General features: G+C 47.1%; 1 protein-coding gene across 2 annotated transcripts in view; it reads right to left on the reverse strand.

Annotated features, from left to right (window-relative positions):
* Window positions 1–17,284: 17,284 nt before the first annotated feature.
* The window catches only part of Zhx2 (zinc fingers and homeoboxes 2), a 159,698-nt gene continuing 153,719 nt past the window's right edge, over window positions 17,285–23,263 (reverse strand). For both annotated transcript variants that reach the window (XM_006990680.4, XM_076555755.1), the window contains exon 4: window positions 17,285–18,569. The gene's annotated coding sequence lies outside the window, so the exon portion shown is untranslated. The remainder of the gene's footprint in view (window positions 18,570–23,263) is intronic.

A 23,263-nucleotide genomic window follows, 5' to 3' on the forward strand; every position in this document is an offset into this window, starting at 1 on the left:
ATTGGTATAAATTTTAGTTTATTGATACAAACTTGAAGTTAATTTTGTTGTACTGTATATATATATTTCTATTCTTGTTTGAGGTATTATGTTTATGTAACTCATTTAAAATTGTAATGGATAATTAAAAATAGGTTAATAATTAGTCATTTATGATAATCATATTTGTAACCATGTTAGTTAAGTCTTCTAGGTATACATAGATATATTTCAGATAGATAGGTAATCTTCAAACACTTCATAGACCTAGAGAATATGGCATTTAAATAACTTAGAATTCTGTTGACATGAGACACAATTGCTCCTGGCTGCACCAATTTGATCCCGAGAGAATGTTGGACTTCTAAGACATTTCCATTTGGAAGTTTGTCTTCTTGGCACAAAATGGCCTACTGGGCAAAGAACTGCCCTTGCCTTGACGGCTGACAGTACGAATGCAATGCTGTCCTTCCTGGACAAGCGGGACACAAGGAAAGCGACCACTGTACTCTGCCAAGACAGGGTAAGATGGTCTTTCAGAATTCCTGCTTCTGAAAATGGTCTGTCAGATACTCTAGGCCTGTAGCCAATTTGAATGCACCAATAATGCTGAGAAACATTAGGTGACTGTCCAGGCTGCCAGCTGTCTTGGTCTACTCTTGCAAGATTCCCGAAAGTTGCTTGCATCCATCTACCATTTCTCAGGTACCATTATCTTCCTTCTCAGGTCTTTGATGTGGTTAAAGGCTAGATAGTTATAATTTCCTCAGTTATGATAAAAGATAAGTTAGATATAAAACCTTAAACTCACAAATATAAGATAGATAGGACATCTTCTTTAATATTGTAACTGTAATTCTTGCTTGATAATTGTTTTGTTATATGTAATTTTACTATGTTAAAGTTAAAACCTTCCTTTTTAAAAAAAGAAGAAAAGGGGAAGTGCTGTGGATATTACTCTATGTAAATAAAACACTGATGGCCAGTGACCAGGCAGGAAGTATAGGCGGGACAAAGAGAGAGGAGAATTGGGGAAACAGGAAGAAGGGGAGAGAGACACTGCAGCCACCGCCAGGAGAAGAGCATGTAAAAATGCCGGTAAGCCACCAGCCACGTGGCAAGCTATAGATTTATAAAAATGGGTTAATTTAAGATATAAGAACAGTTAACAAGAAGCCTGCCACGGCCATACAGTTTATAAGTGATACAAGCGTCTGAGTGATTATTTTATAAGTGGATTGTGGGACTGCGGGGCTTGGGGAACCTGGAGAGAAGCTCTCCAGCAATACCTGGGATGCAAGTAAGCACTCTCTCTTGGCTGGAACAGATCAGGGCAGAGCTAGCCAGAGAACAGCATTGGGCTGTGCCTCACCCTTTCGAGATCCTGCAACAAATTCCTTTATTCTGTCTTGTGAGTTAATCTCCAAATAAATTCCTTTGCTCATTAAATAGACTCAGTAGATTGCTAGAGATATAATCCAAATAACCTACTTGTCTATCTATTCACTAATCCACTTATATCTTCACAACTTATTCATTCAGTCCAAGCATTCATCCATGCATCCATGTATCCATCCATGCATCCATGTATCCATCCATCCACCCATTCACCCATCCATCCTCCATGCACCCATCCACCACTCATCCATCCATCCATCCATCCACCCACCCACCCACCCACCCACCCACCCATCCATCCATCCATCCATCCATCCATCCATCCATCCATCCATCCATCCATCCTTCACTTAGTTTATTAACATATATTGAATATCTATTACATGTCACGCAGTACATGAAGGCACAGGGGCTACAAAGGAGACTGGACTGTCTTTTTTCCGTGAGGAACTCTATCTGGTATAGCCAGGGGATGAATGCAATAACAGTAATCTGTATAAAGGGCCATAGGAAATCTCCCTTCCACGGCAAGATAAGGACACACATTTGACTCTACAGGTGAAAACTGTAAAAATAGCTGAGTGTGCTGTGAACTCAGCTGTGAACTCACGCCAGTGATCCCATTCTGGGACTAAAGAGTGATTTTTTTGTCATCAGTTGCAAGATGTATGTGCTTATTGAGGTGAACGGGAGATGTCTTGGGGTGGGGGGAGGTTAAAGAATAGCGAGACAAATGCCCACAGACAATTTTGCATTGTCTTATTTGGCATTCACAGCATATAAAGCAATGCTGAATAAATGTTAAGAAACATTACTACCGTCTTCAGCAAGAGAAAAATCAAACGAATAGATCAGTAATGACGTCAAGTGCCCTCTCCCTTGGCTTGTGATTTGAATGTGGAGGAAGGGCTGTTTCTCCTTATTGTCATCCAGTGGCCAGTCTAAGTTCTACCACTGAGTCACACCCCAGCCTTTCATTATTCTTGGAGTTCTGAAGACCGTTGGTCCTCTCTTCTTGCTTGAACTCATAGAAGTGATGATCCCAGTTTCTCAGAGCTGAGGTTGGGCAATCAGTGTTTCGTGGCTTAGCAACTTCAAGGGTCTTTGTATCTACCAAAGACAACTTGGATGAATAGTTGCAAGAAATATTTATTGAAAACTCTCTTGTGTGGGGGTGGGTGAGTGGACTGGAGTGATGGCACTTATTGTGCATGCGGAGGACCCGGGTTCAGTTCTCAGCACCCACACGGTAGTCCACAACTCCACTTCCTGGGATCTGACACCTTTTGACTTTCTCTAGGTTTCTAAGCATGCACATAGTGCACATACATACAGGTAGGCCAACACTCACATACTCAAAATAAATATAATTTTTTTTTAAAGATCTTGAGCCTAGAGGAGTGTGCTGGTTGTTTTTTGTCAACTTGACATAAACCTATACATAACTGTCAAGAGGGATTCTCAGTTGAAGAATTACCTTCATCAAATTGGCATGTGGGTGTATCTGTGAGACATTTTCTTGACTGATAATCAATAACAGGAGGGAGGGCCTAGTCCACTGTGAGTGGTCCCATCCCTAGACCCTAGCTGGGCCTGAGCTGTATAAGAAAGGCAGCTGAGCAAGCCATGGGGAGCAAACCAGTAAGCAGTTTTCTGTAGTGCGGATTCTAATTGGTCTTAATAATAAAACCCTGAGTCAGATATTGAGGTAAATGCTTAAAGATCAGAAAAGTAAAGGAGCCAGCCTCTAGAGAGACTTCTCACCTCTACTGAATCCTCAGACCGAAATGGGGTGAGATCCTGTCTCCTCCCACCTTCTGGTCCTGTCTCCACCTCCCTAGTGCTGGGATCAAAGGTGTGTGCCACCACTGCCTGGCCTCTGTGGTTAACTAGTGGCTAGCTCCGCACTCTGATCTCCAGGCAAGCTTCATCTGTTAGAGCACAAACAAAATACCACCACAGTTTTCCTCCATGGTTCCTGTCTCTGCTCCTTCTTGAGTTCCTGTCCTGCCGTCCCTCAAGGCTGGACCGTGATGGGGACTTGTGTGCCAAATAAACCCTTTCCTCTCCCAGATTGTTTTTGGTCAGTGTTTTATCCTGGCGGCAGGGAGCAAACTAGAACAGGGAGAGAGCTCAGTGGGGAAGAAGAGCACGTGCTATGGAAACATAAGGATCTGAGTTTGAACCTCCAGACTCTGTAAAAACTGGGCTAGGTCATGTATGTCTGCAACCCCAGCATTGAGGGGTGGAAACAGGCAGATCCTGGGAGCTCACTGGCCAGCCAGCCTAGCTAAACCAGTTCAGTGAATGACCCTGTCTCAAGGGAAAAAGGCAGGGAGTGACAGAGCAGGACACCCAGTGTCCTCTTCTGACCTCCTCAAGCACTCACAGGCATGAGAAGCTACACATTTAAGTGTGCACACACACATGTACACTACATGCCACAGCGTGCACACATTTTATTTTATTTTATTTTATTTACTTATTTATTTATTTTGGTTTTTCGAGACAGGGTTTCTCTGTGTAGCTTTGCGCCTTTTCCTGGAACTCACTTGGTAGTCCAGGCTGGCCTCAAACTCACAGAGATCCGCCTGCCTCTGCCTCCGAGTGCTGGGATTAAAGGCGTGCGCCACCACCGCCTGGCTTATTTTGTATTTTAAAGAAAAAGTCACAACAGTTAAAAACCTAGTTCTGAAGAAAAAGAATTTGTTCTGGTCCCAAATTAGTAAAACGAGCCATCAAGTTAATCGCCATGTTGGGTGTCTCTTTTCTCGTGCCTCAGAGAAGGGCGGGAGCTGAGCTGGAGGAATCTCAACACTTTGCATTTGAGTGCTGCTGATTGAGAGCTGTTTCATCGGAATTCTTGTAAAAAATATTATCATTGTATGTTTGTGCATACATATTTAAAAAACACTAATAATTATTGCATGTGTGCATGCATGTACCACGGTGCATGCATGGAGGGCACAGGGGCAACTATGGAGTCAGTTCTGTCTGTCTTTATGTAGGTTCACGGGATTGAACTCAGGTCACCAGGCTTATAGAGCTAGACCTCTACCCACTGAGCCATCTCACCAGCCCTTGCCGGGGTTTCCTGCCGATGGCAATCCACTTGAGTTCGTGGGAGTGGTTGCCTTCCTGGAGCTGCTTCTTGGACTGGGGACTCTGTTCCCCTGTGGTCTGGCTGGACCACCACTTTCTGCGGCGTACGTGCTGCTGCGGGTGTCTAGTGTTCTTGATGCTGTGACAATCCAAATGGAAGCATGGGTCTGAGTGGGCAGGAATCATGCAGAGCCCCTGGTCACCTGGCCTCTGGTAGGACTCAAATATGGAAAGCACTGATGGAAGACGGGAAGGCAGGAGGAAAAAGTACCCAGCAATATATTAATTTTTCATTTGTTCTTGGACAATTTCACATTTATATAGTATATTCTGGTTATGTTCATCTCTTTATCCCCCTCCTATGCCCATCAACCCTCCTCACTCCCAACAAGTCTCACCCACACTATCATATCTTTGTTTTGTGACCAATGATGCAGGGCTACCTGTATGGGCCTGTGTGTGAAGCTGTGCATTGGAGTGTGGGCAACTCACTGCTGGATACACCACTGAAGACAGCGTATGAACTGTTGATAGCTTCCTGGGGAGAGGCTAGGCCCAATGAACCTCTCCCTGATCCACAACTGAACATTGACTGGTCCCGGTCTTGTCTAGGTCCTGTGCGGGCAAACACAGAAAGTGTGAGTCCGTAAGTGCAACATCCATAGCATGCCCAGAAGACAGCGTCTGATGGCCTTATGTCTTACCATTTGGCACTTAAATTCTCTCGTTCCCTCTTCTGTGACATCCCCTGGCCTCAGAGGGGATGTTAAGGATGTCCCTTTGGAGAGTGAGCGCTCCACAGTGACTCCCACCGGTCATGCGTCTCTGCACTAATCACTGTTTCTGTAAGAATCTTCAGTAAGTCAGAGGGCAGCCGTGGATGTAAACATCCGTATTTAGAAAGGAATTTGACATTAAATAGTAAAATAAGCAGTAAGTTCATCCCTAGGGCCCGTGACCTTTCCAGCCATGGATTTTGTCCAGGTCCACAGTATTAGGCATGAAATACTTCCTGTGGACTGAACCTCAGATCCAACCAGAGCATAGCCAGTTACCCACATAACAGTAATAACAATGTAGTCTGGTAAGACTTTTTTTTTGTTTTGTATTTTGAGACAGGGTTTTCTGTGTAACAGCTCTGGATATCCTGGAGCTCACTTTGTAGACCAGGTTGGCCTTGAACTCACAAAGATCCGTCTGCCTCTGCCTCCCAGTGCTGGAATGAAAGGCATGCACCACCACTTGACTGAACCTGGTAAGGCTATTGATGGCTCTTCTCCAGCTGTTTACATAGCTGCTTCGGCTCCTATAAAAGCCACCCTGCTCAATTCCATCCCATTTCTATGTCCTGTACCCAAAGTACATGGTGTCTTCAGTAATGAGATCCTCACCTTCCAATTTTAGTGGGCAGCAGGATCAATGGCAATAACCTGTGTTGTTTGGAGGCTTCTGGTGCTTTCCTGGCCAACAACTTCTAGGGAAGCATCCTGTCCTTGACATTTAGATTTCATTGAACAGCTCACACCTTCCAGATTGCATAATCTACTTACACAGGATACCTCCATTTAATAAAAACAAAACTATTTTATTTTTGAAATTACAATATAATTACAACATTTTTTACCTTCCCTTTCTTCCTTCAGAATTCTCCCAGATACTCCCTGCTCTCCTTCAAATTTCTGGTCTTTTTTTCCCCCTTACTAATTGTTATCAAATGCGTATATGTATGTATGTGTGTGGGGATAGTGGGTGGGTGGGTGTGGGTATATGAAGGTATACACATATACATTCCTAAACACAACTTTCTCAGATCATATAATGTTACTTGTATGTGTGTTTTCAGGGCTAATCATTTGGCACTGGACAACTGATTGGTGTGCTCTTCCCTGGGGAGGATCACCTTCTTCAGTCCCAGCATTCCTCAGTTCCCTGTAGTTCTTTGAGGGTTGAGGCCTCATGGTCTTTTCTCTGTCCACCTCGATGAGGGGCGAGGACTCCACTTGTCTTTGGGTACAAGGACGAGTGTTTAAATAGTTGTTAGGGATGATGCTGGTTTAGTAAATTAGTGGCTGTAGATTCTTCTCCAATAGCCATGACTTCACTAGAGCAGAGTAGTTAGCTAGGTTTCCAGTACCAGGTAGAGTTTCCCCCTTAGTGAGTGGGTGTTAAGTCCAATGAGAGAGCCGTTGGTTACATCCAAGGCATGTGTGCTGCTACTTCACCCTTAGGGTTATTCAAACCCTTTAAAAACATTATCTTTCTAATTAGCTTGTGAAGGGGTAAGTTTCTTTATTGCTTCTTCCTATATCTTAGTTTTGGAGGTGATATGTCCCCTCCTGTATCCCCTCTTCCTCGGGCAATGTGTTTTCAGTTCTTGTCTGCTTTATCACTGGCAGTAGCTACAGCTACGACTCCAGCTATGTGACCTGGCCTTTCTCTGTGGCTCTCTCTTACTAGGCTCTGATAACACTGTTCCATCTATTTGTTCTTTCAGCTTTAATGGTGATAATGTCTCTCCCATGGCTAATCTCTGCGTGCCTGACAGCCCTTGAATATTCTTCCAACTCTGCCTACATCTGTCTCAGAAAGTCCCTTTGGCATAGTATCTTCAGTTGAGTAACCTCTGATGATCAGGGTTCTTCTTGGGATTCTTTATTTAAAAATAGGCCCTCAAGTGGCTCAGGCTGGCTTTTAACTTGCTATGTGGCCAAGGCTTGCCTTGACCACCATATCTTCCTGCCTCCACCTTCCAGATGCTGGGATTACAGGCATGCACTACCTACCACATGTAGCTTCTTGAGAATCTTGAAAGCCCAACATGACACCATATTGTGTCTCATATTGAAATCTAAGTCACAATTCCATGATGTAGACATTAGCTCCCTACTCCACACTTAAGGAAACCAAGGCCTGGAGAGGCCAAGTGACCTGTCCCTGTCACAGGCTGTAAGCCACCTGGCTTCTAGCAGTGTACAAAGTGCGGAACTGTAATTGCTATGCTATGTACTCGCAGCATCTCTAGGCCCATGCCCTTCCCTTTGTCTACGTAGAAGTGGCTTCTAAACCTTTCCATTCTTGGACAGGATAGCAGTCTCCATAAGCTCCAATTTTATGTCTATAAAATGTCAGTGTGTACCTGGAGTCTCCAATCACCTGCCTTGGTAATAATGGATGTGTGGTTTAGTAGAAACACTGCTTTCCCGCTTGCTAGGGTCAGCTCAGGCAGGCAGGAAGCAGCTTGCTCGGGAGCTCTCCCCCCACCCTCCCACCCCTCCACACCCCCCCCCCCCCCCCCCCCGTTCAGGGAAAGGGTGTGAATAAGGAAGGACTAGTGGCTTCATAACCCAGTCTGTCACTCAGACAGGCCTCAGAGCCTTCTGGTTGGCTTTGATCTCCAAAGCCAAAGCTTTGTCCACATCCATCCTACGGAAATAATCAGATACAAGAGAGGTGGAGAATGAGCAAAGATTACGGCAGCAGAGAAATTGGAAAAAACTCATAGGTCTACTGGTAAGGGGTTGGTTGAATAAATCAAGGCTTGTTGTGTAGTGATGGCCTCCTGAAGGGAGGCAGGAGGTTCATTTACCATTTTGTGTTTTTGAAACATTTTAAGTATTTAAATTATGTGTATGTACATATAATTACATTTCATCCCTTCATTATACAGTGGTAAACAAAGAGTACATTTCCTTATGTAACTCCATTAATTAATAATAGTTTCCCAATATCATCTATATTCAGATTTCTCCATTTGCCTCCAAAAGTCTCCTACAGTTAATCTGCTCAAGCCAGACAAAGACCATGCATCCCATAATAAAAACCTAAAATGTATCTCCTATTCTTGGTGGGCTAATTTTACATGAGTTGCACAGATCTTTTTTTATCTCCTCATTAATCTTTCAGTCCTCCCCCCCCACGCCCCTCCCTCTCTCCTCCCTCTGTTCCCTCCCTCCCTTTCTTCCCTCCTCAATATTTACTAATCACCTTGTGATGTATTAGGCCGGACATTGGGGATGTAAAGATGAGCAAAGTCAGATCCTTGCCTCAGGGACTGCACAGGCTAGTGAGCGAAAACAGTTCCCCAGAAGAATAATTATAAAGCAGTGTGTGAGCACACTGCCAGAGAGGAAGGCTAGACACCCCGTAACTAGGCAGCTTCTTACAAATGATAAGGAACAGAAAGAAAAATCAGCTTGAGAACTCAGACAGAGCCACTAGTTACATAAATCAGAGTTTTGTTTGGTCATGACATAGACTTGAAATTCTTCATTCTTCATCCCGAATTCTTCATTCGGGAATTCGAGAATTCCTGAATCCGATCTTGAAGCAGTTTCTTCATCCTTATGAATCAAGAGGAATTGTTAAAATCTCCATCGTCTAGTTGTTTAAGAGGTCTGATTTTAGTCCTCTTCACAGCTCTTTGAAAGGCCCTGTCCCAGCCATATCCCCCATTCCCGTCAGCTTTCCGTGGCCACAGATGTGATTCTCAGAGCCCTCTGAAGGAGTGACTGGCTTCGGGGTGTGTGTGGGGGAAAAGGGGTTCGGAACACATCCACCACGTGTCAGCCCATTCCTAACGTGCATGCTTTCGGTGTGGTGATCGTTCCCAGCCGTGACTGTCACTCAATGAAGGACCCAGACTGCTGTGGTTAAAGGCCTGGGCTTTGGTTTCAGAGAAACCTGGCTTGACATCTTGGCTCTGACACTCATTAGCTGTGTGGCTTGGGGAGAATTCCCGAATCCGATCTTGAAGAACTCTGAAGTCCAGGCTTTCGTCCTCTAATGTGGAAAATTATGCAATTTCCCAAATGCGGAGGATCAAAACTGTAATGTTCTATGGACATCCTTCCTTCCCAGTGCCCTAGCTATTCTTACACAATATGCAGCCATTCCGCTACGCCGGGGGCTTGGAGGGACCATGCAAAACATCCCTCGGAGCACTTGTGGATTGAGAAAAATCCCTCAGGGAGAAAGTCATTCCGCTCAGCCCAGCTCAGCCTTTAGCGTGGTTCTGGCGATGGTACCTGGAAGGTTCATCCACCTCTTCGGGGTAGAGGTTGCATCCAGACGTGGACCAGGGGCAGCTGTCTCTCTGGTGCAGCTGGTTAAATGACCTCAAACAAAGGTCCTCTGTTTTATTCAACAGGCGCCACTGTGGCTGTAGCTTGGCAGAGGAGAGATGCTGAATGACATGTTCCGGGTTTAGATAAATATTCTCCACGGTCTGCTTTTCACTTTCCCAGCCCATCGTCTGCCCGTCTTTAATTATACACTGTGGGCTCCAGCTTCTCCAGAGTTCTCCAGGGGACCTTGCTGACACTCTTTGCTCATAAGCTTGAGAGCTATCGCCCGGAAGTACACTCAGCTTCCAACTGTCCTGTGAAACTTCTGCGAAGGCTTTGGTTGGGGGTAGAGATAGAGTGCTGAGATCTGTAGCCTCTGCTCATCATGCTGGTCCTGGCTCCGGGAACCATCAAATCTCAGAGTTGGAATGGCAGTTAAAAAGTCTAAACCCCCAGCTGGGCGGTGGTGGAGCATGACTTTAATCCCGGCACTCGGGAGGCAGAGGCAGGCAGATCTCTGTGAGTTCGAGGTCAGACTGGTCTACAGAGTGAGATCCAGGACAGGCACTGAAACTACATGGAGAAACCCTGTCTTGAAAAACTAAGGGGAAAAAAAAAGTCCAAACCCCTGGTTTTCAAGAGAGGAGACGGAGGCTGAAGTGGGAAGAGTGACTGACTTTCCCAGGGTCATGACCCCGTTAGTGTTAAAGCCAGGGCCAGAATTCCTGGACCCCTGACTCCTTGAGGCAGGTGGATGAGTGTTGTCCCAGCTAGCCCGTGTGACACACTCATTTTCTTCCATGCTTTAGTCACGTGCCTGCCTCTTCTAGGCCTCATAAGCGTTCCCACAAAGTGGAAGGTAGTATGAGCCAATGTGGAGACATGTAGCATCCGTGGAAACGCGTAACAAGGCCTGTGCTGGAAACAGGGGTGTGGCTCCAGGTGGTTTTCCGCTTTATTTCTCATTTGCTGGAACTTGTTCATGAGAGTCTATTGAAAACGTGACCACATGGTCCATCCTGGAAGCATAGGCTAAGCAAGCAAAACCAGACTAAAAGAGAATGTATTTTTTCTTGTCTTCCTAAGAGACATTAACCAGGCTTCCATGTTTGGCCCATGGTGACTTGTCTTAAACACTTTGCATGTGCACTCTTTGTGGCCTGGTTTCCTCACACCCTGTTCTCTGAAGCTGCCCCCCTTCAATGTCTGTAAACTTTAACAATGGCTGGCCCAGTCTGAGTCATTTGTGTATCCCTTGGACTATTGACTGAGGTCAGAGATGCGCTGTTATTGGCAAGGCCTGAGTCATATGACCATCCATAGACAGAAGGGTCATGTTCTGTGTCGGTACCGCTCCGGCATTATATGTGGTAGTTAGAACAGGACTGCAGGGGACTTTCTGAATGGGCAGGTGTGTGTGTGTGTGTGTGTGTGTGTGTGTGTGTGTGTGTGTATGTGTGTGTGTGTGTGTGTGCTGTTATTAAGGGGGAGCAGCAATACTGGGGAGATGGAAGCTTGCAGGAGCCTCACAAGAGAAGAAGAAACCAGACAGCTCAGATGTGATTAGAAGTAAGTGCTGGTCCTGATGATTGCCTAGGAATTCAAAAGAACAGCGCATCCTGAGAGCCAGTTTGGATGGATGTCATCCTTAAATTCAGTTTCCCCATCTCAGATTTTCTTTTACTTGGTCTGGTGGAATTTAGGTTAGGTTTTTAGGAATGGGTGAAATTTAGGCAAGAAAAGGGGAAGCCGTGGGCATTCCAAGAGGAAAGATTGTATCAGCTTAGGGACCATTCACTCATCAGTCCTCTGAGAGAGAGACAGACTATGTAAGGAGCCAGGGCACTGATTTGGAGAGAGTGACCTAATTCTAGGACTTGTGATGTAAATTCAGCTATTCTGAAGTAATCTCAAGGTAAAAGACTTCAAACATACCTTTCTGTTTGTTTCCTATATGCTGATGTACTTATATCAGAAAATCCCAGACAGTGCTTGTTTTTTAGGTTCATTCCAAATAAATAATCACTTCTGATTTTGCTTTTTGGAAACAGGGTCTCCTGGAGGCCAGGCTGTCATCAGATTTCCAAAGGTGACTTTGAATTTTTGATGATCTCGAATCTACCTCCTGAGTCCTAGGATGACAAATGTGCCCCCCCCCCCCCCCCGCCCCCATGCCTAGTTGCATGTGGCACCAGGGATCTAGCCCAGGGCTTTGCATGTTAGATGAGCACTCCACCGCTCAGCTGCATTCCCAGCCCCTCATCTGGGCTTGAGATACGGTGACTTGATTGTCCAAACTGCTTGTTCAAAATTGTCGGTTTCGTTCTTGGTTATAGTTTCCTACTTGTTGGAGCTTTACTCCTTAGAATCCTGAATAAATCCTTTCATTTCTGCCTCCTGTGTTTTCCTTACGTGGCAAATACCTACTAGTCCTTCAAACACAGATCAAATTTCCTTTGAACAGGAAACAAACTACGTCGAACTCATCTCCCACTTTGGAACTCCATTCCCAATGAGTGCAGGGGTAGAGGAATCGACATAGGAATGAAGAGATTTCCATGTCGTGTGGGGATGGTATTCGGGTTTTGTGCTGGTTATGAGTTGCAAATATCAGAATTCTCCAATGCAAAGTTAACTAAACAAATAAAGCTCTTTCCTTTCTCACATATAGAGAAGTTTGTAAGCAGGCAGCTGGGGCATGGATTCAGTTCGTTGGTAGGACGAGAGGAGGGTTAACGGCAGCAGCTATACACTGGTCTTCTGGCCACGTCTAGTAGTCACCTTAGCCGCAAGGGAAGTTGGGGAGTCAAGTAAGTTCCAAGCCTGGGGTTGAATAGAGAATATAAATTTGTTTGGTTGGCAGGGGTGGGAAGGGGTGGGGGTGGGTGGGAACGGATGGGCAGGGTGGGCAACGGGCATGCAGAATCAAGCAGGATTTGGCAGCCTGCTAGGCGGCAGGTCCAGCTGAAATAGTAGTGAGTTCCAGGTTCACTGAGAGACTCTGTCTTGAAAATTAAGGTGAAGCGCGAGAGAGGAAAATCCCTGATGTAGACTTCTGACCCATACACAGGCACACATGCACGCACACACAGACACACACAGAGGCAAACGCACCCGCACATATATGTACACACAAATTCAAAACAAAACAGCAAGGAGAGAGGAAGTAACCGTTAGCTAGGCAGCCAGTGGCACCCACGACATGTCTCGTCTCACATTCTAAAGTCAGAGCCGTGATTGGGCGCTTTCTTAAGTATTATGAAGCCTGACAGGTGAAGGTTAGGTTGATTCATTATTGCTCGCTCTAAGTCCGGAATGTGGTACAATGGCAAGGGTGGTGTGTGTTTGCCATCTTGAGTCCATTCCGTTGGCTGATCTATTTCCTGGACCATCGGAAGGATTTGATCAACAGAGATTTTTGTGCTTGGCTTCTGCTTGGGGTTGGCTCTTTGGAGGCAGTAGCCGAGGAGCAGAGGGTGATTTCAGAGTGTTTATTGCCTTGACTCTCTTCCCGCTGGCTCACCACGGCTTATATCTCCTTTCAGGTGGCCTGCTCAGTACAACTGTCCGCCTCTGGTCCTTTGCCTTTTCTAGCCAAGCTCCCTTCCTCCCTCCGCCGTGGTTTCCCTAAACCCTACCTACACTTCTGTAAACAGTACTTCGAATAAATGACCCAGTGTAAGCTCCACCTCTTTCCTGCGAAGATCCAGACAAGAGTCTACTCCTCGAAGCATTTGTTATGGGAGGAGGGTTTAGAATGGTTGATGGAAAACTTGTTTTCCCCCGTGAGAGTCTAGGTTCTTCAAAGTCGAGAGGAACTTGAGAGTGCTTCTTCCACTCGGTGGGATATCTGACTCAAATGCTTTCTGGAATGTGCTCAAGTACATTTTTACTCCTTTGTGTTGACCCCTCCCACCATCACTAGAGCCAGGGCCCGTGTCAGCCATGGTTCCTAAGTATGTTCTGCTGGGAGGTGGTTTAGATGGGGAGCTTTCCAGCGTCCACAGAGGGAGGAGCTGACAGTACTCCTGGTTCAGGCCAGATTGTACAGTCAGGCCTCAGAGAGCTGTTATTCCCCAGGGCTGTGGCTGGAAGTGGTTGTGCGAGCGTGCTAGAGAGAGAAGTGTGCTAGAGAGAGAAGTGTGCTAGAGAGAGAAGTGTGCTAGAGAGAGAAGTGTGCTAGAGAGAGAAGTGTGCTCATGCCTGTTGGACGCACTCAGTATCCTTTACTTTGGTCGGCTTCTCTTCTCTCCAGGTCTACACTCTGAAGTCAGCATGATATGTGATTGGGTCGGTTGACTGCTCACCCACTTGAGTGCTGGAGGAGGTGGGAGCGTAGTTTCTTCACCTTTAAGGAACATGCCATTCACCCGGGCGCCCTGTCCAATGGCTGCTGCTGGAGAGCCAGGGACCACATTTGAATCTTGACGACATAGCCTTGCATCATCCAGCTCGGCAGCTGGATGTCTATGTGTCTATGGACACTAGCTCTGTGTGTCTCTTTACATGTATTTCATTTTCCTTGTTTTTTTTTTTTTTTTTTTTTTTTTTTTTTTTTTGTTGCAATCTGATCGACCCATTAGAACTTGGATATTTTAGCGACAGACATCCAACTCCGGAGTTTGTTTATTTGTTTAGCTCCTGTCAAAAGGGGAGCTGTGTTGGCTTTATAAAAATGGAAGGACTGGGAGATGGTCTTAGGAACTGCCGACTTCAGGGATGCAAACGATGTCACTGCCACCATCTACCATCACCTCTACTCCTTCCTGATGACACTCCCTTCCTGACTCTTTGGGCCACGTGGCATTTTTACTTCTACACTGGCTTCCTCTCCTGGCAAGACTTCTGACCTCCGGAGGCTTACATGGCTGTCTCCTCTGGGTTGAAGTGTTCTTTCCTACGGGGGGGGGGGGGGGGAGGAGCAGGGCGGGAGGGGGAAAAAAGAGGAGGGAGGAAAAAGGCTTATAAGCCCCAGGAAACTTACAAGGCTAAGGAGGTGAAGCTCCCCATGAGGTAAAGGGGAGGCTGGAGGGAAGAGGGGATCTGTGATTGGCATGCAAAATGAGTAAACAATTTCTTAATTATAATAAAAAAAAAAAGAAAAAGCTGTAAGCAGCTGCCACCAGCCGGTGGCACAGAGTGACTCAGCCCTTGTAAGCTGTCATCCATGCCAGGTGATGTACATGCCTGAGATCCCCCCACTCCCGTAAGCAACCTCTGTTAAACTTATCCGTTCGTCAAGCTAAACTTGGGAGGGGCCATTTGTAGGGGTCTGTTGTTGATGACCTAGCGTGGGCTCATAGATATTTGTTCAGGTCTCCCAGACAAAGTCACAGAACCATGATCATACTCACCATAGGAAAGAACAGCCCTTTCTACAAGAACCTGACTGATCCAGATTGGATTTTGTGTGTGCACAGCCTTGTACCCTGTCTAGATGCACTAAAGTGTAATGGCTCTCCCCTGGCTGGGGGAGGAAAGTTCCCGTGATGGGCAGTTCCCACCCTCGACAGAGGGTGAAGAGAAAATCCCTTGAAGAAAGTGCTAAGGGTGCAAAGAGTCCATGATAGATAGATGATAGATAGATAGATAGACAGACAGACAGACAGACAGACAGACAGGTAGATAGATAGATAGATAGATAGATAGATAGATAGATAGATAGATAGATAGATAGATAGATAGATAGACAGACAGACAGATGAAGCCACAGGCCACTCCACCTGCCTCTCTCTCCCACTGTCTCAAGAACCTTGCCTGCCCCACAGACTCTCTCCTAGGTCTGCCACTCTTCAGTCATTCCCACCGGAGAAACACAGCTTGACACATTTTGCTGGGTGGTTAAAAGGACACATTTTGCTGGGTGGTTAAAAGGCCATCTTCCGTGTTTCTCATTCCCGCCCATTATCAGGGCCCCGTTCTTTGGTTTCCACAGACATTAGGCATTTGATGGTCGCTCCCACTGACTTGCTCCAAGGATTCCTTTAAATGGCAGTGGCAAGCCTAACTGCCAGGGTGGTAAATAGCGGGAGAGAAGTGCAGCCACCTGTGGAGACGGGCTGGAGACACTCATTAACGGGAAGGACAGGACAGCATGGGGGTGATGAGGAGCCAGGTGCTGGGAACACAGGAAGAGAGGCAGTGGGGGACCAGAATGAGTCAGCTCTGCCAGTGCTAAATCAATCTCTCTCTCTCTCTCTCTCTCTCTCTCTCTCTCTCTCTCTCTCTCTCTCTCTCTCTCTCCCTCCCTCCTTCCTTCTCCCTCCCTCCCTTCCTCCCTCTCTCTGCCTCTTCCTCCCTCCCTCCCTCCCTCCCTCCCTCCCTCTCTATCTCTCTCTGTCCCTCCCTCCCTCCCTCCCCCTCTCCCTCCCCTCCCCCATCTCTTAAATGCTATCATAAGTTGCCTTGGTCACGGTGCTTTATCACATCCATAGGAAAGCACCTCAGACAGTAGCAGAACAGAGAGTTGACTTCAGGCATTTTGACCTCCAGAGTGTGCCCTTAAGCACCATAGCCGCCCCCTCCCCCTTCACCTCTTTATACCCCTGGAACTCAGGAGGAAGAAAGATGCATATAGGCCAGCCTCACTCACCTGTTCCCTTCCTTATGGCTGGACATGAGCCTGGAGCTCCTGTTCTAGATTGTCCGTCCTTTTGTCTGGTTGGGTGGACACTCCGAGGAACCCCTCCTTGGGTGTGACTCTCAATGCCCCTTCCTGTTTCCTTTCTCAAGAGTCTTCTCTCTTATCAGCCCCCAAAGCCTCTGGCCTCACCCAGCTTGACTTGTTACCACCATATGTACGAGGCATTTGGCAGGCCTGACCCGGCAGCCAGCCTAGCTGGCACTCTGCACTTCTAAATAAGAAGCTTGGCACACTATGTCTGAAGTCAGAACCATGGGTTCTGAAGTAGTGTGAGTGGCAGTAGCTAGCCTGAGGACGAATCTGCACCCCCGCCCCCCACATCTCCTCTAAGGTGCTTCCTCCGCAGAGAGAGGTGGTCTGAGCGCCCACTGTCCAATCCGAGGTCATGTGCTAACCCGCTGTAGTCGATAGACTTCCGCTATATAAATGGTTGCTCGTGTACCATAAAGCAGACGCTGTTCCCTGAAACCATCTCTGGAGCGGTTCATCACTTGTCTGGAGGATGCCCCGGAGATGACAGCAGCCACAAGTGTGTACCTGACAGAAACTGATGGGTTAGGTGATCTTCCAGACACTCGAGACATCTTACACAATGGGTCAGAGTGGGCTCTGACCTCGGAAAGTCTCGAATCAATTCTGAGTCCAGGATGGCACTGGTCATGATTCTCGGATTAACCCAGATGCAATGAAAAGTAGCTGGTGGTGGTTCATCTAGCTAGGGAGGGGGGTGGCCTTGAGGTCAGATGTAGCTAAATCTCCTTGTGGTTGATTGTCTTGACCATGATGGCCACTCCACTTTCCTCTTAGGGGAGGGGCTCCTCCACTTCTGGCTCTGGGCCACTTGGCCAGCCTCCCTTACAGCCAAGTGTTACCATGACTAGAATTTGGGTCACAGGGATATGAACAGAAGGGATAATTCCTGTTTCATCATGCACACACATACACACACACACACACACACACACACACACACACACACACACACTAAACCTTAAAAAAATAAGGTCACAATGAATTGGCAGTGGGAGGTGCCCCGTCAGGAAGGAGTGTAGGCTGAGACCTCAGGAGCCGGATAGCAATGATGAGCAAGGAGCAGAGGAAAGGTTATAAAAATGTTTAGTCTTTGCTTTATTGAGTTACAACAAATGAGAAACAAGTTAGAAAAACTGCTTTTATTCAAACTCCCTAGTATTTTATTTGTGCAGTGTATCGTGGGGTCACAGGGCTGGGGAGGGGAAGGGGACAAGGACAGCAAACAGAATCCACGTCGAGACATTTATACGAGATAGATCTCTTGGCTTTCCTTCTTTCAAAGTTACAACTAACTAAAAAAAAAGTGCACTCAGGTATCTAAAATTGGCCCAAACACACACACACACACACACACACACACACACACACACACACACATACACACACACGAACAAAAATAAAATCAGTTGATAGTGAGGCTTCGAGCTGAAATCTTGTCAAATGCCACACCAAGAAAAGGCAGTGAGGATGAGCAAAGAAACCCAGAGATGTTCACCTTTGTGCGAGCGGGGGCCGAAAGACCACTCTTTTCATTTCCTAAGAGTAATGATGGCATCATCAAGTGTGGGAGCCCTTTCTGCTGGTATTTAAAAAAGATTTGTAAAGAGGGCAGACACCCGCTCCCCAATTATCCAAGCAGTTGAGAAGCCAGACCCACCTCTTGGCATCGGGCTGAGGCAAGGTCCCCAAAAGGCAGCCGGGGAAACTGGGAATGGGCTTGACGCGGAAGGCCTGCTATTTGTGAACCCATCCAATGTTGAGCCAGAGGACCAACCTCAGCCCTTCCCACAAAGACATCTCCCAAATGCCAAACTACCTTAAAAAAAGAAAGAAATTCTTCCTACCTAAAATCCAGTAGATATAGTGGCGCTAATACTAATACTCCCTCCCCCTTGTTAATAAAGTGAAAAGAAAAAAGAGAAAAGCAATGTAATGTGGTTAGCCCTCCTTCCTGGGGGAGAAAAAAAAAAGCAAACACCTTACCACGGAAGTGCTGGAAAAGGAAGTTGCCCTCGATTAAAAAGGTAACAAAATTCCCACATTGTATAAATCGGTTCCAGTATAGCAAGAGGTGGGGTGGGGGCAGAGGCAAGAGACTATGTACAGGGACCCATTGAAAACGCAGTAGTAGGACTTTGGCACTATGAACAACAATTCCCACCCGGCCTCTGGGAGGGCCACTGAGAGCTTCGAAGTTCCCGTGGCCTCCAGGCACGCGCCACATGCGCCACTAAAGCACTTCCGCTCCGAGTCGCTGGTGAGACGGCCCACAGCCGCTGGGGCGGGCTTTCTTCCTTCTTCAAAGACAGAGAGCATCCCCGATGCCAGTACGGAAGTTCAGACCGAGTGCCCTGGAGGGATGACATAGACCAAAGAGATGTCAGAGAGAGGACTGTCATTTCTTAGGGTGGAAGGCCTCTTCCTAGTCCTCCTGCAGCTTGGGGACTCCTTCCAAAGCCGTCATGGGTTTGAAGGAGGGACCGATGCCCTTCACGTTCGGGCTTGGTCTGAATCTGAAATACCCCCCCCACAGGCCCACCTGTGTTTGAGCCCTTGAGCTGTGGTGCTATTGTGGGGAGCTAAGAACTAGGACACCAGGGGAGGAGGGTTCCTGGGGGTATATTATCCCTGGCTGCTTCCTGTTCTCTCTGCTTCCCATCAGTCACAGGCTCCCACCGCATGTTTGGCCACACCCCCAGACCCAGTAAGACAGCTCCCAGTCACCATGGCCTAAACTGCTCTGAACTGTGAGCTAAAATAAACATTTCCAGCTCAGTCATTCCTGCCAGGTATTTCAACTATATTGATGTAAAGTCGGACGTACAAGGACTCAAGAAATACTGCCTTGCTTTGCCTGATTTAAGTGTAAATTTGGAGCCGTGGGTGTAGGCTGACAAGGTGTGTGTGTGTGTGTGTGTGTGTGTGTGTGTGTGTGTGAGAGAGAGAGAGAGAGAGAGAGAGAGAGAGAGAGAGAGAGTGAGAGAGAGAGAGAGATGCACATGTGGAGGAGATAGGACAACTTATGAGAGCCGTTTCTCTCTTTTCTATCCTGTGTGTGTTCCAACAATCAAACTCAGACTAGAACATCTTACCAACCTTCTTCTTCTTTTTTCCCCCAAGATAGGGTTTCTCTGTGTAGTTTTGGTGCCTGTCCTGGATCTCACTCTATAGACCAGGCTGGCCTTGAACTCACAGAGATCCGCCTGCCTCTGCCTCCCAAGTGCTGGGATTAAAGCCGTGCGACACCGCTGCCCAGCCTTACCAACCTTCTTAATATAGTTTTTAAACATGGGTATAAACATGTATGATCCTCCAACCATTTGTAATAACGATGATGAGTATGGATAATCAAGCAAAATGTCAGATCCAGAAAAAAGTGGACAAAGCTTATCTCCACCCCCCACCCCACCCCCTACCCATTTTTCTTTTGCTGTTATCCCAAATATACTAGCATGGCTCCAGGCTTTAGATCTCTTAGACTCTAACTCTCCTCTACCCTTCTGGGAGTATGTGGCCATGGTCAAGGTTCAGGCTGTGGGAGCTGGGCAGAACTCTCAAAGTGACTCTGGAAATGGGGCCCCTGTCCAGAGGTGTCTGCTCATGGCCCAAACCTAAAGGCCAGCCGGTCAGCAAGTGCCTCATCCGACTAGTCTAATTTTCTCTCCAGTGCCAGGGTCCTGCTTGGTGCCAAGCGACGGTGGGCAGTGTCTGGATGGTGGCCATGCCTATTGTTTCTCACGGTCCTACCGTGTTCAGATCGAAGGGAGCAAGGGCAGACAAAGCAAGCCCTGACCTGTGGTGATAATCTAATTGTACTGAATTATTATTTTGATTGTATGTTAATAAATAAAGTTGTCTGGGAGTCAGAGCTATTAGAGCCATAGCAAGAGTGTGGCGGTGGTGGCACACGCCTTTAATCCCATAAGATCTCTGTGTGTTCAGGGATACAGCCAGCATTGGAGACATATGCCTTTAAGACCTAGGGGGCTGTACATTCAGACAGTGACGAGGCAGTCATGTGTTTGGGTTTACAACCAATGAGAAGGCAGAACAACATACTTTAAAAAAACGAACCGACAGGAAGTAGCTCTCTTTTCGCGAAGCTGGGACAGCAGGAGGAAGGGTGAGATTTTAGCTCTGAGCTCTGACTTCTCGGCTTTCTCTTTTACATTGTTTCTGTGTTTCTTATTTAATAAGACGGTTGGTTACATCTACACTGACCCATGTTCCCTTTCGCCACCTGCCACAGTCATTTGTCAATTGGCATATTCTAGTGTCAGGGCCCTGATCAGAGGCCCCGGCACACTGGGCGTGGCCCTGCTCCCATGTCCCAGTGTGACAGTTCTAAGCCATCGTGGTTACTCCCTTCCTTGCCTTCCCGAGCTGCCCTGGGAACAAGGCCCAGTCTTCATCGTGCCTCAGGCCCTGCAGGAATGCGTTCTGACTTAGCTGGGGCATATTTCCTCTGGCTTTTCTCCTCCATGGCACCTGTTCACAGTGCTTCCCGTCCCTGACCCTATCACAAATGGGAGTTATCTCTCAGTGATGCAGCCAAGACACCTTCTAGCATGGCCGTCACACACTGCCTTCACTTGTCCAGTTGACGGTTTTGTTAGTATGAGGTAGTACCAATGGCCATGGATGGTACCCACGGTGTACCTTGCTGGCCCCAGCCACCATCTCCCTGTAGTGTCTGGCCCACATGGGACACTCAACAGGTGTTTGTTAGTGAGTGGAAAGGGGGGGTGGGTGCCGAGCTGTTACCGTGGTGGCTGTTGGAAAGGGGAGTGATGAAGTCCGCCTTTGAGTGTTGGTTGTTTTCTTTACACCCTATCACTGTGCTTCGTCTGTGTGGCTAACTCCCTAGGGAGTCTTATCACTGGGTCAGATAACATGCATGCCCAGTGGGTCACCTCACCCTAGAGCTTTGGAGGAAGCTGCAAGGCCACTAGGCACGTTTTCTTATGGCCTCCATGGAAAAGGCTTTCCCAACCTCAATAGAAACACCTTCTAGGGACAGGAAACCTTCCCACCCCCTACACCTGCTTTGAAGACAATTCGCCATGTTGAAAATACTAATTCTGGCAAAATCTGCTTCCCTAGAACTCTACATGTTGGTGAAACGTGGAAAAAACCAAAGAGAACCACGTGACAGCTTTCTGTTCTGTTTTTTTTTTTTTTTTTATTTTCCCATTAGGATTTTCTCTCTGGCCCCTGAGGACTTGGGAGAGAATAGCTCTGCACTACACGAGAGAGATGGTGAATATCTTCCATAACATATTCTCTTAGTCTCTCTGACTCCCTCTCCCACAGAACCCTACTTCGTTACGTCAGATAACTGGATGCCGTGGCACCGTGAGGTTGAAGATGAAATTCCTTGTTCTCTGTGGTTTCTGCTTTGCAAATGTCCATTTACGGCCCATCTTTTCCCTCATACTCCAAGGAGGGGCTGCGGAGCTGTTGAAAGAGGGGATGAAAGCTCTCCTTCATCTGGCTCTGTTTCCTCTCAAAGGCCTCCCCATCACTAGGTCCAGCTTCCTCCGAACAGTGCCGAGTTCTACACGAATGTTCTGGGAGGTCCCCGTGGCAGTCCTCATCTGTGGTGGTTTGAATGAAAATGGTCTGCTTAAGCCCATAGGGAGGGGCACTCCTAGGAGGTGTGGCCTTGTTGGAGTGGGTGTGGCCTCATTGGGGGGGGGGCTTTGAGTTTTCAGAAGCTCAAGCCAGGCCCAGTGGCTCACTTGCTCTTCCTGCTGCCTGCCCATCCAGATGTAGCACTCCCAGTTACCTCTCCAGCACCACGTCTGCCTTCATACCTCTATGCTTCCCATCATGATGATAGTGGACTAAACCTCTGAACTGTAAGCTACCCCCCCCCCTGCAATTAAAATGTTTTCCTTTATAAGAGTTTCTGTGGTCATGGTGTCTTTTCACAGCAATAGAAACCCTAACTAAGACAGAAGTTGGTACCAGGGACTGGGGTGTTGCTGTGATTAGCTGGCCATGTTTTTATTTGGAGGAATGTGGACTTTGGGTCTCTGGGTTAGGAAAACAGTCGAACACTTTAAGTACAGCTTAATGGGCCATTCCAGTAGGAACATGGAAGACAGTGGTGCTGAGGGTGATTTGAACTGTGGGGGCCTGGCTCAAGAGGTTTCAGGGGAGAATATTAACATGTGGCCTAGAGACTGTTCTTGTGATATTTTGGCAAAGAACATGGTTGCTTTCTGCCCTTGTTCAAAAAATCTGCCCTAGGTTAAGTTGAAGAGTTATGGATTAACTGTTTTGGCAGAGGACATTTCAAAACAACCCAGCATTGACTGTGTTACTTGGTTATTAGTGGGCAGTATTCTGCAGATCTATAATGAAAAGGAGCAAGCTGAGCAAGGAAAAATACAAAATACACAGTTTGAGGAGAAAAAGACCACAAGAAAAAATTTAAAGAAAAGCCTGATGCTAAATGGAATAAAGGGTGTGGGGGCCTCAGGGTAAGACCTCACCCAACTAAGCTTCTAATTTGTGAAAAGGAATTAAAGAACAAGTTAGGTCCAGGCGTGGTGGTATACGCCTTTAATCCCAGCACTCAGGAGACAGAGGCAAGCAAATCTCTGAGTTTAAGGTCAGCCTGGTCTACAGAGTGAGTTCCCGCACATCCCAGCTTAGGCAGTGGAAGAAAATAGCAAGAAAGAAAGCTGGTGAAGGTGTCATTAAACAAGGGGGTCATACTCCAGCTCCAGCAAGCAGCAGAATTTGGCAGCTTTGGCCATGCGGTTCTGGCTTTAGAGTCAAGGATAGTAGAAAGGGGTTGTGGAACCTCCCTCTGCAGCTAAGGAGAGCTGCTGTGAGGCCAGGCACGTGGCAGAGGTATCCCTGCGTGGAGGCCTAGAGAGGCCATTGTGTGAAGCTGTGACACTGACACCTGGATGGCCTTGGAGACCCCAAGATGTTAGAGATGCCAGAGTGGTGGGATACCTGCTGAGGAGAGCTGCTAACAGGGAGTGGAACCAGCCCAAGAGAGAGAAATGTGTTGCCATCAACAAAGCTG

Source organism: Peromyscus maniculatus, chromosome 20, assembly GCF_049852395.1.
Source record: "Peromyscus maniculatus bairdii isolate BWxNUB_F1_BW_parent chromosome 20, HU_Pman_BW_mat_3.1, whole genome shotgun sequence".
Lineage (NCBI taxonomy): Eukaryota > Metazoa > Chordata > Mammalia > Rodentia > Cricetidae > Peromyscus > Peromyscus maniculatus.